The 18,736-nt window shown below is 43.0% G+C and overlaps 1 protein-coding gene across 31 annotated transcripts in view; it reads left to right on the forward strand.

Annotated features, from left to right (window-relative positions):
• The window catches only part of CLASP2 (cytoplasmic linker associated protein 2), a 1,832,463-nt gene that overhangs the window by 130,623 nt on the left and 1,683,104 nt on the right, over window positions 1–18,736 (forward strand). The window lies entirely within an intron of this gene.

The following is an 18,736-nucleotide window of genomic DNA, read 5'->3' on the forward strand; positions in this document are numbered from 1 at the left end:
TTCTATCAAGGGAGGAAAAGATGGTTACAAATGTTGTGAGCTCTTTAATAAAGGGGTCTCCAAAGAGGCCTACTTCTGCCACTGGTCCAGCATAGTTGGTAGCTAGTTCACCCAGTTAAGGGTCGATCTTTATGAGGAACGTCTGTCTGCATTCAGTGAACAACACGCAGCTTGCGTTGACCAGAGCACAGTGCTTATTTAGCCTAACCACAGAGAAGTGTTTGGTCAGTTAAATTGCCCTACTCGTTGGCCTCTTCTGCTATATCTAGAATCTTTGTGAGGGGACCAAGATTCAAGCTCCTTGTCCTGGCAGGACTTCTAGGACTGGTCGAGGCCCTTCTTCAGGTCCTTGATCAACTTTCTAATAAAGGTTGTAATTTTACCGTCTATCTCGGGGGTACAGGCCACTTTCCCATCTAGGGCAGTCTGCCCTTATTCTTTCCTGGACCTCTTTATCCATTGGTTTGCGAATGCAGCTGGCCACACTTTGTGCTACTTTAGCAGGTGGATCCATGGATCAGGGGAGGTATGTGTCCTCTGGATCCAACATGTCCGGTGGTCCCGCTGATTCCTGCGGGGTAGCATCACCCTTTTCGTCTACCCTGGGGCTTTCAAAGCCACCTTCCGACTGCCACGGTCTACTGGGGCCTGGTTAATCACCAGAATCCTCATCCAAATGATCATAATTGTCCCGGACTTCTGCTTCCACTCTCTGTGATGAGTAGGTAATTTCATCGAGGGTGAACCCAGGTTGAGACTGTGACTCCTGCCTATTAAGGGCATCAATACGCTGTTTCAGAAAGACTTTGCTCAAACTCTCAAATGCTTCTGAGAGTAGCAAAACAGCCCTAGCCTTGGTGGTGGGTTTGTGAGTGCCTTTGACCGAAAGGGTCAAAGGCACTCACAAACTGAGGCGAGGGCCTCCCTTCTTCCTTCCAGGGGATAGAAGGCTGTATCAGGCTCTAAACTCTATTATTTGACTACTCCGAGGCTTCAAGGCTGAGGAAATCTCCTTCTGTAGAGAGTCATCAGCAGCATCAACCAATACCTGATGGTTTGGAAGGAGCGTGCTCATCCACTGATTACCAATATTAATTATCTGCCCCTGTCATATCAGATCAGGTGCTATTGATAGTGTATTGCCCAGAGGAAAGCCCAACGTATGACAATGACTATTTGTCGGTATCAGGGCTTGTTGCAGGAGGGGGCCATTGTAAGGGAAAGCCCTGTAATTATCATAGGCTTCGGAACTATGCTCCACGTTGTAAACCACTTATGCTGGAGCTAAAGAAGGCAAGCTTAATTGTTAAATCGCCACATGCTTGTTACTAGGACTGTCGTCCCTTTGCTGCAGCTGACAGAAGGCGAAGGCAACAAGCCCCGCGGACAACAGAGTGCACCGCACAGCACGATCACCCTTCACCCTCTAGTAGCGCTGCACCAACATTGTGTACTCCCTAGAGGCGCCGACGCAACACTGTGATGCCCGCCTGGTAGTATGAGCGGGTCCTCCCTGCCGCCTCGGGACTTGTGCTTCGCCCCGCTGGGGAGGTTAAATTACGGTCTATTAGTTCAAATTAGAGTGGAAAGGTTAATCGACGGTTGCTCTCAGGAAAAAACAGTACATCAAGCAGTTCGAATCACCATATTACCATACCATAGCAAAATCATTCACTTAGAACAGGCACTTATCTTGCTGCTGAGCAGCGAAGAAAGAGTAAGTGCTTTTCCTTGGTGGATAATTATATAAGACTCACTCTATGGTGGTTGGTGGACTATGTTCGATACTAAAGACTCACGGGATATGTAGTCTTTGTTTAAAGGTTATATTGGTTGTTTTTGGAATGGGCTGCTGAGTTGAAAAAAAAACTGAAAGAGAAATGCATAATCTGAGCCTCCGGTCCTGACATAGAATTGGAAATGTAATGATCATATAAACCTTTTTATATAACTTGTTTCAGCTAGTTTTTATTTTTATATGTTTTCCTTCTTTAAAATCAATTAATATTAAATACCAGTCATGCTATTTTTGTGAATTTGAGTAACTCATGGGGAACCCTCACCAGGGGGCACCCGAATGCCAAGATGCGTTCACAGTGAAATAAGACATGATTTTTATGTTCTAAGCATTGTTTAGTAGACCAGTGAATAGGAAAAAGATGGAAAGTCATTGTTAGCTTCTTGCTACATATGTTTGTCAAGTTTACCATAAACCCTCAGTGCCCTAGTATTTTTGCTACCAGTTAAAGGTTTTATTTTTTAATTTGTTTGTGATTTTTACGTTTGGTGTCTGTCTAAAAGTGTAGTGGACTTCTATCAAGAGGTAGTAGGAGAGACAATTGTGGCAAACCACATTGCTGTACTTGCATTCATACCTTCCAGCTGTCCCGCTGGAGTGCCTATCATCTTAGCGATAGGGGAGTGATCTGTTTTATGTACATTATGTGTTCCCTTTGTTGGACCAGCAGAGTGATTGCATGTAGGGTGAGTAAAAACGCACACTGCAATCAGGGGGCCGCTCAGGAAAAGATGACGACTAATAATAGGAAAAAAACAGCCACTGCCTGCTCCTAATGTTGGTAACTGTGTTTTGCAAGGAAGAATGGTTCTTATTTCTAGGGGAGTGAAATGTTTTATGTACGTTATTTGTTCCCTTTGTTGGACCAGCAGAGTGATTGCATGTAGGGTGCCTAAAAACGCACACTGCAATCAGGGGCCGCTCAGGAAAAGATGACGACTAATAATAGGAAAAAACCAGACACTGCCTGCTCCTAATGTTGGTAGTTGTGTTTTGCAAGGAAATATGGTTCTTATTTCTAAGTCATGCAGAGAGTAAATCCTTGAGGTTCACACCGCTCTCGTAATCAACCAGGTAGATAAGACGGCAAACTTCCATAAATATTTTCTTAAGTAATTCCACCATCCCATTCCCTCTTGAGTTCTCAGAACAACAGACTGTTAACTTGTCGCCAGTCTGTACTTTGGGAATGCCATACTTGCACTAGGACGCCGACTCAACTCATCATGTTTTCCAAACATTTCTAGGACTATGTCTTTAGACCACTACTAAGCAAAAGATGGACTTTTTTATTTTGTTGTTATCCAAATCTTTCTCAACATTTTTCTGGAACTGTTTGTTTACTGTATTTTTCTACTGCCCACCTTGATTTACCTATGTTGTGTTCCAGTTTATTCACTGTAAAGCAAACCAGTACCTGCTACCTCCAGGCACGGTATTTGAATTACACATAAAGTAAAATAAGAGGGTAGCACACTAGTTGAGCTGGGCTGTATTCAGAGAACTGAAGCTGTGTGAGGAATGTAGAGCAAGAGAAACAGTGGTGTGTACTTGATTCTTTCTTCTTGTCTGAGTGAGGTATTCTACTAATTCTCTTGTTTGCTTTCCTATATTTTAGCTACTGATTAATCTTTCTGCTTCACAATCTTCTCTTGATTACAGTTCTTAACCTCCTCTCACCTACCCCTTCCCACCTATGTTTCTGTGCCTCCATCTCTTTGAGAGTCACACTGTGACCTCAGATTTTGCTGCTTTGCTCTTAATGTGCGTCCTCTTTTTCCTTGGCCTTATTTAGGTCTCTCCTAGTGTTGCAGCGCGCATGCGGTGCTCGCTCTGCGAGACATATTGTGAGAGAGGAGATTTCAGAAGGGGACTTGAAGCCCGGCCCTCATTTTTATTGTATGACATCATCGTTTATGGTAAACGGTGGCCTCTGATTGAAAATGAGGCTTCTTAGTTTCTGCCATTTCTCCTTTTGGGACGGCCCATCCGGACTGGATCGTTTGCTTCACGGCTGTCGTGAAGCAATTTCTTATCTAAAGGAGGCGTGTTATATAAACAAGCTGTGAAGCAAAGGATCCAGTCCGGATGTGCCATCCCAAAAGGAGACAGGGCGGTAACAAAGAAGCACTGTTTATATACAATTATATAAACGACGAGTGTGCACTTATGTGAGCCGACAAGTATGTTGAGCTCAGGACAAACGTTACTGGTTTGTCTCTGTTCGGTCTTTGGGTGAGGTGAGAGTCAAGAATGGGCTGTGCCGTTGTATCACCAAATTTTTGGAAAGGAAAGCAATGACGCCGTGCCTGACTTCAACACGGCCGCTGAGGTTAACACTATTCTCCTCGCATACGTAGTGAACAAAACATTCAGCCAGAGGGGCATGCATCATCGCCTCCGTTCGTCTCCTCAGTACGTGCAGGCTGCCTGTTGTTTTACCAAGTGTGCGCCGCCGCCCCAGTCCGGAGCACTCCCCCGTGGCCCCGAATGTAGTGGGTCGCAATCTTGTCGTTTGTTCCGGGCCACGGTTGCCCAGCCCTAAAGGGGCCGCGACTCACCGGAACTCTCGGCTGAGAAGCAGACCTTGGAACCGGAAAGCTGGAGCTCAGCCTGCGGGGGAGGTAAGCGGCCATGGTCATACAGGAAGGTTGGGAGGGGCAACAACAGGGAGTGAGGGTATAACAACAAGATGTTGAGGAGGGGCAGAGAAGACGCGAGCTAACAACATGGGGTGGAGGTGCGAGGAAGAAGCAACCGTGGGCATCAGGCGAAGTGAGTAGAGACAGCACTTCACCCGGACGAGGAAACATAAGGGGCAAAGCCGGGTGGGACTAAGCCAGCGGCCTGATTGTCAGGTGGCAACAGTAGGAGGGAAAAACTGAGGACATAGGCTGGGGGGCGCACAGTGAGATGAAGGAGGTAGCAATAGGCTGGGAGGTGTTAATAATAATGGGCGAGGGAGAAGTAACGATTTGGGCGAACAAGAGTCAGTAACCACATGGAAAGGATGCCTAAATAGAGAAGAGGGTGTATGAAAAAAGTCTGGAGCAACATCACTGATTACTAAAACGATGTGGGCCAGGGGCAGAGTGTTATAACAGCTACGGGTGTGGGAAAGGAGGGTGAAGGTATAACCAGATTGCAGCAGTCTTGAGAGTAGTATAAATAAATGGGTAACAAAAATGAAAACTAAAGTATAGAGGCAAGGGCAAAAGCAGCGCATGACGCCATGAAAGATGGGAAGGAGCACAGAACAAAGTATTTAGGGGGGCAGTAGTGGGGTTGGTAGGGAAATCTGCACTATAGTTGTAGTACCTAGATTTGGCATCGGTCCTGGGAGTGGTTATGGGACATGTTTCGGGAAGCATTCATATAGCTTGAGGCACGACAACACACTGGGTCTGTAGGATGGGTGTGCAGATGAGATGTAAGTTGTTGGGAATTAGGTGGATGGTTTGATATAATTGTTAGATTGATAATGACAGTTAAATGCAACAGCCGTTAGAAGGATGTGGCCACTAGCAGCATACTGAACTGAGGGGTTTGGGGCATCAGTTGTTTGGCTGATGTCAATATAGGTTGAATCCAGGTGCAGGAAGCTCGATATCCGAGGTGCGATTGCTGCAGTATGATGTGCTAAATAGAAGCCATAGACTTATGCTGTTGTTGGGGTTAGTGAGACAGCAGCCTTCGTTTGCTTAGGAAGTAGTGGTCGTTGGGCTGCGGTGGGTGTTGATGTGCAGCAGTTGTCGTGCTCTGGCGGACAGTGTGAACAGCTGCCACTGCGCTGATATGGGTGTAAATAAAGTTTGAATGAGGGTAACCATCATGGGTCTGGGAAAGGAGGTTATTGGTGTAATCTGTAGGTGTCAACTAGCGTTCCCCTGGTTGGATTGAGGGCCAAGACAAGTTGGTGCAGGTATATAACAGTCGTTTCCATCATTAGGCAGTCATCAGTTACGTTATCATCTATACTTTTTCTAAAGGTCTCTGATCTTTGCTGCCCTTCTTTCCCCCCAATACTGGTGCTTTTATTTATTTATTTTTCCTACTGTTTGAGCTGCACCGGCTCTTCCATGCAGGTAGACCCTAGTCCCAGAAAGATTAGGGGCCATGCTGATCAGTTTTGGGCTTGTTTGTTCATTTAATTTATTGGCTACTGTTCCATAGTTAAGTCCGGTGAAAAGGGCTGTAGCGGTTTGCTTAAGCTTATCTTTGTTTTTTGGCATCTTTCTTTTCGGTGTCTGCTCCAGACTAAGGCTGCAAGCTGGAGGGTGTGTGGATACTTTGTATGGTGCGTGCTGGGGTGCGGGTGGTGGTGGGGGGGGTGTCTTGGAAGTGAGGCAGGGCTGGGGAGTCCGGGGTCTGCCCTCCTCCACATGGAAGTTTGGTGTTGCCTGTTTGGTGTGCAGTTGAGGGCTCGTTCATACTACTTCCTTTGTTTTTGCTTTGTCTCGCTGAGTACATGGTGCAGACTTGGCTCCATTCCGCGCCTTAACGCGCCTTTCTTGACGGCCTTGGGGCACTGTGCAGAGTAAGGCACTGCTTTCGTGGAGCAACTGCTCTGGGTAAGGTGGTGCTGTCCTTCCAAAGCCCTCTTTTCGAATTGAGCCTTGACCTGGTGTTTCTCAGTGAATTGGGAATGAATATCTTCTGTCAGCCTACCTTGAGGCATGGCAGCTAGAAGCTAGCGTTCAGAGAAAGGAGGGGCTGGTGTTAGAATCTGTGTACTAGGATCAGGAAATTCTCGCCTTTTGTATTGGATGTTGTCTGGATTTTTAAACCTTCCGAGTGCGCGTTTATGAGTAATCATTGGGCTCCCGTGGAACCGTGCAGAGGACGGTGTCTCGTCCCCTCACGTTCTGGTAAAATTGTAGTCTGCTGTCCAGCTTTACTCCATGTCTGACGTTTAGGGTTGGATTGTTCTTTCTGTATGAATATAAGGTGTTAACTGTGATGGTCACTAATAGGAGCAGCACACAAGGGGGTAGTTGAGCCATCCACGCTACTGCTGCAAACAATGAGGAGTACATCATAGACCTGGGAGAAAGTGTGCAAGAACCCTGTTAGGGCAAAGGCGAGGAACGAGCTTTGTCTGCCGTGTGCCTGGATACCTAAAATTTGATAAATATTTAGTGACCTTCACTGTGTGTCATCTGCACTCTTAGTTCGAGAACAAGCTTGCATAGGTTTTTCACCAGAACAATAGTTACTTGATTATATATGTTGGTACACAGCCCCACAAAACGAAATGGTGTTAACTTTAATAGGCTGTGATGCTGCATTTAGGATCATCGAAATGGTCTCATCTATAACTTTAAGTGGTTCGTTTCCTCGCTATAGGCTGATACGCAGCACGTGCTGGCCCTTTGTTTACCCGTGTATTCCACATTGATTTCAAGACTCTTCTGATTGGCTCTTGAGTTATTATTCCAGTGGCCTTACCTCATGTCAGTTTCGCTCCGGCTACCTTTAATATTTATAGTCGTAACTTGTTCGTTATATATGTTCCCTACCTTCATGATACTGAAGTCGCCTGACCTCAAAGATTAAAGTGCTGAAGTTGATGAGATCAGTTACCTGTGCTCCAAGGTAGCATACTTGCATGTGCTGTTCTGTGTGTTTTGTCAGGGCTCCTCTGATTACCTGTTTTCAGCTGTGATTTCCAGACTGGGCGGACATCCTTGGAGACTGCATCTTTTGTTGTGATTTTATGGGCCCCCCGGGGTACTTTTGTGCTTCCCAGTTTCTTCTTTTACCCTAGAGATATCTACATATGCCAGGGTGACTTAAAGAGATCTGGTTCCTCTATGCTGATCTAGGACGTTTATGCGTTGAAGGTGCTGATGCACCTTTTTAGGTCTGGCTTAGACACACCTTTGTATGTTGCCAGCCTCGCTTAAAATAATAAATTTAAAATATACGTACAGTGGCTTTGGGTCACATTTTACCTCCATACATTGCATATTAAATGGGGAAATGAGTTAGATAGCTTCAACCATTGGTTCTCCTACACTGTGGGTAATGGCATTTGCATGCTCACTTGAATAGAAGCGTGCTGATGGGTCAGTGCCATTTTTATTTCAATTTCTATCTCATCATTTTTTTAGGTATCCTTGAGTGTTTTAACTATATTTTGCGTGTAAACTAAATCGGTTCAGGTTTTCACTCGATCAGGGACTGGATGGGATTTTGTTTTTGCCCTCCTTTAAGTACTCAAGATTGACTTTAGAACTGGGGAAGAACCCCCTACTGTTGCCTAGATGTTAAGACAAAGAGTTAGATTGCCTAACTTACTGAGAACTTTCTGTTGGGGCAGGTCCTCAGCTCTGCAAAGGGAAAGATTTTTTAACCCTTGAGGACCTCTTAGGGGGGGGGCTTCCAAAGAATGCAGTCCGGCCAACTGGGCTTTATTCAGAGATTGTCACTGCCATGGGAGTGGACATTTTAGTGTAGTGAAAAGGTGAATACATTAACTCCCCCCACCCCCCTTGTTTCAACTTTAGAAAAATTTAAGTATACTACCAAAAATGATGCAGTGACTCTTCATTGACAGTTCCCTCTTACTTCATTAGTTACCTGCCCCATTGAAATAACAAGCTCGGTGGGATCAGCGCGGATCCTGTGCAATTAACCAGATATTTACGCTGATGAAAGCGAAATTGTCCCAGTAAAATGAGAAATAGCTCTTGGAATTAGGTACAGAATGACTGATTCCACCAGTAATTCTTAGTTTTTTAAGGCTACACCTAATAAGACATGACAATTCTGCCTCCAGGTGTGACAGATACCCCGGCTATAGGTATATTGGTATATGTGCTGATGTGTTGTAAAGGAATATGGAGTTTCGAGAGAGAATGTACTATAGTACAAATGCAATGCAACAGATTTTACAATCACAACAAAGTGAGCTATTGCCATTTTGCATTACGCTATTCGATTAATGCTTCACGAAGGGGAAAAAAAACAATAACATTTACATTGCCACTAGCTCAAAACCCTGTAATTGCGAGATCTATTGCATTGTAAATGCTTGTTACTGTCTACCTTTTGGTTCTTGCCAACAATCTGCTATGTTGCCCTGTACAATCCTCCTCTTTTTGTGCCCAGTGCAACGTTTTTCTCCGCTACTCCAGTATTCCCAAGACATAATGATTGCACTCTCTCCTAATAAGGCAAATAATATGCCCACGTAACTGTAAGAAAAAGCAAAGCTGTGTATAAAATACTATAATTAAAAAAACAAAATCGGTGCGTTGTGTTTGTGCTACTACTAGGTCTTTTTATCTAATTACTTTACAGAGACTAATGTTGAAAATTTCTTTTTTTTACACTTTTGTATAACCTAATCATTTTAGAGTATTGTGCCTCTTTACAATATTGTCATCAGATTCAGGTGTAGTGTGTTGTTGCTGCTATTTTTGAGAAAGTTTGAGTCTTGTCATCCTTAGACCAAGGTTAGGTGTCTGTGTATATATTTCATGAACGTTTATGAAGTCCAAACAGATTAGATTGTGTGCTTGTATGCTGTAGGTCAGCAGTTGAATGTCTGCTGTTGTCCTCAGCTCTGCTTTTAACTCTTTCATCACATGGATACAAAAAGGCTTTAGCAATATAAAAACAATAATAAGAAATGAACAATTAAAATCCTCACCAATCCTCTTTAATCAGATTAGTGAGACTCCTCTAACTTAATTGAGGCTTGTTTTGCCATATCTTTGGAAAGCATAAAAACTGTGGATTGTGGGTAGTCATGGCTATGGCCCAACCAAGATGGCCAAACTGTGCTTAATCTCCACTAGCGACCCCAAGTAGGCCCCAAATAAGCGGGACCCTAGTATATGTGTGGCAATTTATGGTGGAAAGAGCCATTGGGTTTGTGAAGTACCACAGTGGCAGCTCGAGGAAGAACCAGAGACTGAACTTGCACTCAAAACTGCTCCCCTCTGCCCACCCCCAGCCGTCAATTATGGTTGGTCAATGAGTAGTGGAGTTAGGGAAGAATAAACAGTGACAGTTGGAGGAGACCGGGTGGCCTGGGGCTAATGAAGACAAGGAGGCTGGAGACAAGGATGAGGCACATTCCCTGTTTGTTGTTCTTTGCATGACTTTGACACATGAGTAGGCGCGAGACTGTCAAACCCGGCCAGAAACAAGGCTGAAGATCAAGAAGGTCAGGGTGGGCCCCCTGTCCCTCACTGTAGCTTAAACTTGTGGTGGAAAAGCCTGCATTGCTGGAAATGTCTTGGTGCGGATGACAGACCCTGTGAAGGGACGGCACCCACCTGGTCCCTGGAGGGATGCAGGGAGCAGGGCTAATACTAAGTTGCTCCATACACAAAAAAGTTAAATAGGATAATACACTGGTTCCTGGGAGGGAGGATGAGACTCCAGAATCAGCTAGTCACCCCTTCATATGCAAGCATTACTGATGCATGCCAAAGATCATTTCCTCAGAGGAATAATTATTCTTCATTACTTATAAGTAATATACAAACTTGGATGAAAGAATGGTGACTAATGTATTACTGAGTGGTTATGCCTGGTTGCTACAGGGTTTCTACCCAAATGCTAGTAAATAAGGAGCTCTACATGGCACATAAAGGAAATTGAAATCACAAAGATATGTTATGATTTATTATGAGTAAGGACTTGAGTTGAAAGTAATCTTGGCTCCCTAGTAGCTTATGTATTTTGAATGTTGCATTTTATGTGTCGGTTATTTACTAACATACTGGGTAAAAGTCAGGGCTTAATGCATCTTTAAGCCCGTGATACAAATCAATGGGTTTTGAATCAATCTTTATAAAAATTACCATGGCAGGAAATAGAGCACCAGTCACAAGTGTTCATTGTCAGTGGCTGGCCATCCCTTCTTTTATGTTGATAGAGTGCCCTCTCTCACCTTTACTGTGCAGTATAGAAGCATTTACAAACAGTGTGAGATAGGACGGGCAGCTGAGCGGCCTCAAATTGAATGCGTTTAATGGTAATATTCCCTGAGGAATCCTCCCCAAAATTTCAAACATTACTAATAGATTTTGAAAAAGCAGTAGGTATTAAAATGAATGTCTAAATCTGGAATATTGAATTTTAAACTTTCTGCACAGGATATAACAGATATCGTAGAGTCAACATTCCAACCAATTTAAATGACCCTTATAGGTTTCACTTTGTGCCCATTTTAACCACTTTGAAAGAGAGATGTTCATAGGGGGACACCCTTACCAGTCTCCTTGTTGGAGAAAGTTAACCCTATTAAAATGAATATCCTACTGAGAGTCTTAACTCTATATCAAAACCTGCCAAGTAGCATCTGCGACTAGATCTCTATGGAAATGAAGAAAAATAGTACTGAACTTTCTCTGGAGTGGAAAACGCCCAAGACTAACTTATAGGCTAATGTGTCAAATTGTACAAGATAGTGAACTGACACTGGTAGATTTTAAATTCTGTTAACACTCAGGCAGCACTCCTCCAGGGTCTTGCTGGAATAGGCTGACAGGGAATCCGATACAATATGGGCACACATGGATATGGAATTACTAAGCAGAACTCTATGGACCTATTGTGGAAACCTAAATAAGATGAACCACTGAATGTAGCTTAGCACCCCCACAATTGTTATAATAAGATTATAGAATTCAAAATTTAAATTGGGGATAGTCCCCTCATAAATGTATCTATTAATTTAGGTCCAGTCTTTTCTCCTGCAGGGGATCCTGGCTCTTTTGATGCCTTGAGGGCAGGTGATTGTCTTATGGCATAAGACATGTTGAACAATGGGGGGGAAAAAGGTTTCTGCACTGTAAAAAGAGATTTTGTTATAGAAAATATTAGAGACTAGAATATGCTCAATATGGCTCTGGGTGTTACATCCTCCATTTAAATTGTGAAGTAACCATGAGCTTACTCACGGAAAAAAAATTGTAAATCATACTTCATGCTCGAAAGGCATAATATTAACTCTGTGTCACCTTTCTATTCACATCGGTACCAAAAGTGGATAACCTGCTAAAAAGACATGGTAGGCAATAATGGGCAAAGAGACTAGGTAACCAATGGGCAGGCTTGCTACATGACCTAACAAAAAACAATGTAGTTATTTAATAAGAGAAGCTCTTTATAAGTGTATATTTGATTGGTATTTATAGCCAACAATACTGTAAATTTTGCCCTTTAGTAACTGCTTTATGTTGGATGAAATGTGGTCCCTTTGAAGATATGCGGCATATTAGTTGGGAATGTTTTCACATCAAGCTCTTCTGAATTGAGGTACTGACAGAAATGAAAACTACATTAGGCTTTTCAATACCAGAGGAGATGGCAAAAGTCCACTTAGATGCATACTCCATGCATTTAAAATGTCAAACAGCAGACAAAATGTTTCATTTGGAACTGTCTGGAACAGCAAAATGTATCTTAACTTATGCAGACTGAGAAAGAAATCCACCTGTTTCGTATCCTGGCAGGTATGTGTATGGAAGATGATGGCAACAGAAAAAATGGAGTGATGTCGATTAAGTATGGGAGCCAGAAATTTTTGGGGACACAGAATTTTTTTTTTTTTCTCAATTAACACAGTTTGTATAGCTATCAGGTCTTATACATAAAAATTCAATAGGAAGGAAAGGAGACATGTTAAACACAGATACAATCTTTTCAAGTCATTGATATTAGAATTCTCTTCAGATCTTATAGAAATTCAGGTGTTATGAGTAATCAAATGCACAATATTTCTCTAGAAAACAAACTGCTGCTGCCAGATTTGCGGCAAATATCAGAAAGTTTAATTGTGTAGCATTGTGAGCTTGTGAATGGGGGAGCATTATGTGGATGATAAACTGCAAAACAAATGAGGTGAAGGACAGCTGACTGGGAGGACCGTCCCAGATTAATTAGAAGTGGTAAATGGGTAAACAGAAGGTGTTGGGAGTTTAAGACAGGAGAGGGTTGTCTATATTTCTGTCTCCTAAATGAGATGGTGGTGTGTGCCCCGAAGAAATTGGGACAGGGGAAGGGGGATCCAGCTAAACTCCATATCATGGGGTGGGAGGAAATCCGACATTCCAATTAGCTTAGTGGGTGTTTAGCGAGGTCCCTCCTTTATCTTTTCATTGTGGAAGAATGTCGTTCCTAAGGTCCCTCACCAAGGGCAGCGTAATAACTGCCTCATTCTTAATCTAATTGATGTTTGCCAAGACTGATCGAAAACTTTGAAAATAAATCAGATTAAACCAAGTGGACTTTACTCCCATTGTCCATTTCGGTTCCGTGGTTCCAAAGTTGGAGCCGCTGATCTGAGTGCTTTGATTGGCTAGTTGCTAGAGGAAAAACATTTCTTAAAGCTGCTATTTCAGCATCTGGGTCATTGACTTTCATACTAATAAAAAGATTCAAAGGCTACAAAAGGTGTGGGGTGTTTCCAACCGGACCCTCAGGACTTAATCAGGAGTCTCTGAAAAGGCTTTCCATGGTTTAAATACAAATTTTAAATGAGTGAAGGTACCCGAGGATCCTCTTTGGGATTCACAAATCCTTGACCGCTAAAATGATGCCCGGGCTCTGCGATACAAGTCTGATTGTTAAGGTATAGTGAATACTGAAAAAGATCCACTGATGGGGCAGACTTCATGCTGAATTACCGCAATCTTAAAGGAAGCTTTACCAACATGTGCCTCCCCATTCAAGGGTTTGCTGTCATGGCTTTGGAACTGCTCATCACATAGAAGTGATGAATGTATCCGAGAACTAGCAGTTACGTTGTGTTCTTTCCGAAGTAAGAGTCTTCACACCAGAATTGTCGGAAAGGAGTTTATAGTGACATGATGCACACAATCAAGGTCTGATAGCAGCAGTCACTAGGATTTTCAAAACATAATACCCTAAGTATGAATGTTCATACAAGCATTCTGAGCATTTAAAGGAACGAGACTATAACAGATACCCAATTAAAGTTCTCAGAACTTGGGAGCATCACAGGGACTATGAACCCAGCCTATGAATCATATAATTATATTTAAAAAACTGGGCCAAGCTCTGTGGCCAACCCCCATGTGTAGTGGGGTGGGTGCGCTTCTGCAGGGGTTGGAATGCAGGGACTGGCCGCAAACCAAGCCCTCCACCCATCCCCCTGCTATGCAGAGTCGAAGGCTGTACACAACAAGGGTTGCCCACCCGCACAAAACACACAGTATGTAGTCCACTATGCATAAAATACCCATATGCAAATAGCACTGTCAAAAAATGCTGTTTAGCAGAAGTTACACATGACAATTGATATCAGTTATGGTGTGCATTGAGTGTTTTGTAATCATAATCGGCAAATTTGGCTGACTCTTCATGCTTGAACCAAAACCATAACTTAGTAACTGTGTTTTTTTTGTCAGAAAAAAAAATATATATATATGTGAGTGAGAGAGAGAGAGACTTTTAATGTTGACATTTTTTTTTTTTTTTTTAAACCAATTGTATTGATTTTCCTTTAAACAGCCGAATTGGCTAGCCATATAACGGGAATCCAACATATAAGGCAGTGTTACATAGCATGGTGTTCAGCAGGAAAAATACATTTCACAGTACATGACATCTATATCAGCCCTAACGTATTTGCCTTGCAGCAGCCAATAATTATTCTTTCTTAATCAACCTTACAATAAACCAAACCAAAAGAGATGAACATGGTTATTTGTTAACTCACCGCATCCCCCACCCACTCTCGTTCCGGCGTTACCATCATTTATGTATATGTTCTTTCGGCCCTCTCTATGATTGTGCTTCTGCATCTTAATAGCGTGCACCTATTAACTAAATCTATCCTACACTGTGTCTCGCTCTTGTTGCATATATATAATGGGTTATTTTATGTTCGGGGTGTTATCCACCGGCTCCAAGTCCGCTCCTTTAAGGGCTTCTACCATCGCATCCCATTCCAGAGATATCTGGTTTTTTCGCAGTCCCCTAGCTTCCTCCCGCTGCATTGCTGCGATTCTGCGCCACCCCAGCGGAGCATTTCACTATGCCAAATGTGCACGGAGGGGAGTTTCATTGACTTCCATCGCATAGTGATGGCTCTTTTTGTTATTATTAGGGTGAGGTCTGTGAATCTATTCCGTACCTTTTGCTTTTTAACCTAGGATACAGTCCTCAGTTGTATTGCCCAGATTTAGCTGTGTAGCTGCCACTATGTGTAGTCTAACTGACTCCCGAAAAAGTCTCAAACGAGGGCATGCCCATATCATGTGAGCTAAGTCGGTCTCTTCCAGATGGCAGCGAGTGCATTGGTGGTGTGTTTGTGGGAACATCCGTTGTAGTCTACGTGGGGTAAGGTAGGGTCTATGAAGTAGCATAGTTTGTATAAATTTAAACTTAACATTTCTGGAAACTTGTTTTGGGTATTCTAAAAGACCGTTTCACGTAGTTCTGTAAGCTCTATCACGGCAAGCGTCCGTATTCCCACGTACAGCCATTTGATAAGATGCCTCCCTCTATCCATATAATATAGTGTCTTAACCAATTCGTGGTTTTTAGGTTCTTGTCTCTGTGGGGCCCAGTGTTTTTTGATTTATTGCAATAGTGTGGCATGTATCAAATATAAGTGCTCTGGCACCCTGATTTCTCTCACAATGTTTTTGTGATCCATCTGTAGTCCGTTATTGAATAAGTCACCCATTGTACTAACTCCTTCCTCCAGCAATGCTGCTATCCTGCGCCTTGTAAACCCTCCACTATTCAGTGGGATTCGCACAAGTGGAATGTTCCCCAGGACTTTTACTGTTGACTTATAAAGTATATATGCAGAAGTGCAGAGTGCAATATGGTATTTATTATCACTATTGAATGAGCGTAGGACCATGTTTAATGAAGCCTCTTGTGAGTCATGATGCCCTTCCCCTTTCTCAACAATAGGATGTGCATATGTTTATTAATAAAGTTGCTCCAAAATTACATCTTATTGGGAACCATTCACTTCAAGTTGTGTGTGTTCGTGTGTGTGTGTGTGTGTGTGTTCGTGTGTGTGTGTTCGTGTTCACCCCACAGCCATAGGCCATTAAAATAAAAACACAAATTGATGGCCAGAATGCAGAACAATGTCATACATTCAGGCCTAAATCCATTGTTTGTTTGCCCCCCCATGCCATTCCAGTTTGAACCCAGCCATATCAGTATTGACCCTGCGCTCAGTGGGATCAGTCCAGCCCGAACTGCCCAGATGTGGTCCCGGGCTCACTGTGCCACTGGATTCAAGCTATCCTGGCTGAAGAGGGGTGAAACCCCAAAACCGGTCCTAGGATGCTTGTTTCCTGTCCAGGGAGGCCCTGCCTTGGCAGTTCGTGCTGGACTGTTCCCATGAGGCACAGGGTCAATACTGATTTGCACGTCTAAACTGGGGTGGCATGGTGAGGAAAACAAATGATGGATTTAACCCAGATCTCTTAACTGGGGGTGAATGTTTTGATGTGTTCTTCATTACGTCCATCAACTGTGTGTCATAGGCCATTGAAGTAGCACAATCATTTTTTTTTTTTTTTAAACCCTACATTTATTTAATAAAACAATAGAGCAAATTGCATTAAAATATGGCGTAGAAATATGTCACTGTTTGCCTGATTACTCAAAAGATAATCCATAAGTGCAGACCATAGAGAAAAACCTAAATGGTCCGCCATCCCTAAAAGGAAGGTTCATGCATATCATAATATAAATGGTAGCTTACGCTAAATGCAATCGCAGAGCAAGTAAACACTTGACATTAAAAAGAAGTTCACCAATTAATTCATAAGTGGACAATTTAACATGCAAGGATATAATTCATTGACCCTTTTGTCTTGTATACAGCTACGTACAGATAGCATAAACTGGCAGATGGATCTCATACTGCAACACGGATGCGCACGCGAGCCGTGCACAGTCCCGCAGGGCAACCGTGTTAGATATAGTGCAAGTGCTCTTTTACTGAAGCGAGAGGCCGAGTTGCCTCCTGACCCCTATCACTGTCAGAATAACTAAAGTGCAGAACTCTAAAATTATAGTGGATGGCAGTCGCTTCCTAATCACGCCCACTGCCAGTAGGAATCTGATTACACAGAAAAAAGCCTACTCGTGACGGAGTTTAAGATTCGAAAGGCAAGTAAAAAGTGACGGAATCCCAGACTCTGACAGTAGTGTTTCAACCATTTTCCCATGCTGAGGAATACAGTGGACAACACTACAAGATATGTTCTCTGGTTCCCACCCTACCCAGACATATGGAACATGATTGCTTGTCACTCACTCGCCTTGGGGCTCATCTTGTTCCATTTGTGTGTGTAACTGTTCACTGCTAAAGTACAAACCATAAATTTGATCAAAAGCGTCTTCGCCTACTGTGGAACAACTGTGCCAAAATTGGATTCAAACTGAGGAGAGGATTTGAAAGGAGCCTCAAAGTAAGGCTGTCACTATCAGCTTTCCATATGCACTCACTTTTTATGTGCCCCCAAAATACTTTGTTCACAAGAGCCTTTTTTGAGGAGTAGATAACAGAGGGATTGGTCCACAGGACTTCCAAACCCAGCCTGAGAAGCCATTTTTTTATATGAGCTAACCAAGGAACAATCGTGTCCCTGTCCAAAAGGATAAGGTTCACAAAGGCCTTGCTTATACGACTCGCGCTCAGGGCATGACCATAGCCTAACCCAATATACCAAAGGTCTCAGGGTGGCTAGGTTTCCCATCCGCTTTAAAGCCACGTTGAAGTACAAAGGGACTAGTGGTGTGGATAGGGTAAGGGGTAATACGGACCTTATAAAATGATTTTCTCTAAGAGAGTATCCAAAGGACCTGTACCCCAAACCTCAGCCTTGTAAAGTGCATCTGACTGGACCGCAACCATGTAGACTTCTACTACTGGAAAGATTGCTCTTTGGGTGGAATCCCTTTGCATCCTTCCGAAGGCAGCTGATTTGTGTAATAGTCCTAGACATCTCAATATGGGATGACCATTTCATGGAGCTGCTGAACCTTGTGCCAAGGTAATCAAAGTGTTTAACTTGCTCAAGTACCCCAGACCTCAGTTAGGTTCATGGGAAAGGTCCTGTCCAGCCCTTAGAGTCATACATTTAGTTGTCTTTGCCTTAATGTTGAGCCCCCTATCACTACAGAACTCCTGGAATTTGTTTAACAAGTTCTGGATCACCACAGATGTTCTAGAGATAGGGAGCGTGTTGTCGGCAAACAGCCGGCCAGGAACGGGGACACCGCCAAGTTTAGGAGCGCCATTAATACAGTTGGGTAGGTAATTAATCACATCGTGGATATAAAGGGAAAATGGTGTTGGTGCCAGTGCGCAGCCCTGGCGCACCTCGGGTGATGCGAATACTCATTTAATGCCCCGTCCCTACCCCAACGCATTTAGGCAAAGATGTTGTTGTATAACCTCTCCAAGAGCTCTACAAGGGTTTAAGGAGCCCATATTGACTGAAAGACTGACTGGATGACAGACACACACACACACGTATACAGCAACAAATTCAAGTATACATGTGTAGAGAGAGATGGCTTAAAACAGATATACAAAAACAAAATTAAAAGGATACTTATAGAGGCCGAAATCTTTAAAACAATATTTTTGTCAAAATAAACTGCTTAGAAAAACAATGTTAATGTAAAAGCTGTTTTGGAAAAGTAGCTTAAACAAAAGATGTTTTATAAAATAATTTGATTACCTGGAACCTGTAAAACGAAGACACATCTTTGTGTAGATTACTGCTAATCAAAATGTTAAGGTGCAGAAGGGGAATTACATATGATTCACACAGTTAAAATTGTTAGTGAAGTATAAATATATTACTTATGGCGAGATTATTTTGACAATACTAAACATTATACACTTACTAGTAACACAAGAACTGTCCTCTATTGTGTTCCCCCAGGGCCCCAGCTATCGACATTGCC

This window comes from Triturus cristatus, chromosome 5_2, assembly GCF_964204655.1.
Source record: "Triturus cristatus chromosome 5_2, aTriCri1.1, whole genome shotgun sequence".
In the NCBI taxonomy this organism is placed as follows: Eukaryota; Metazoa; Chordata; class Amphibia; order Caudata; family Salamandridae; genus Triturus; species Triturus cristatus.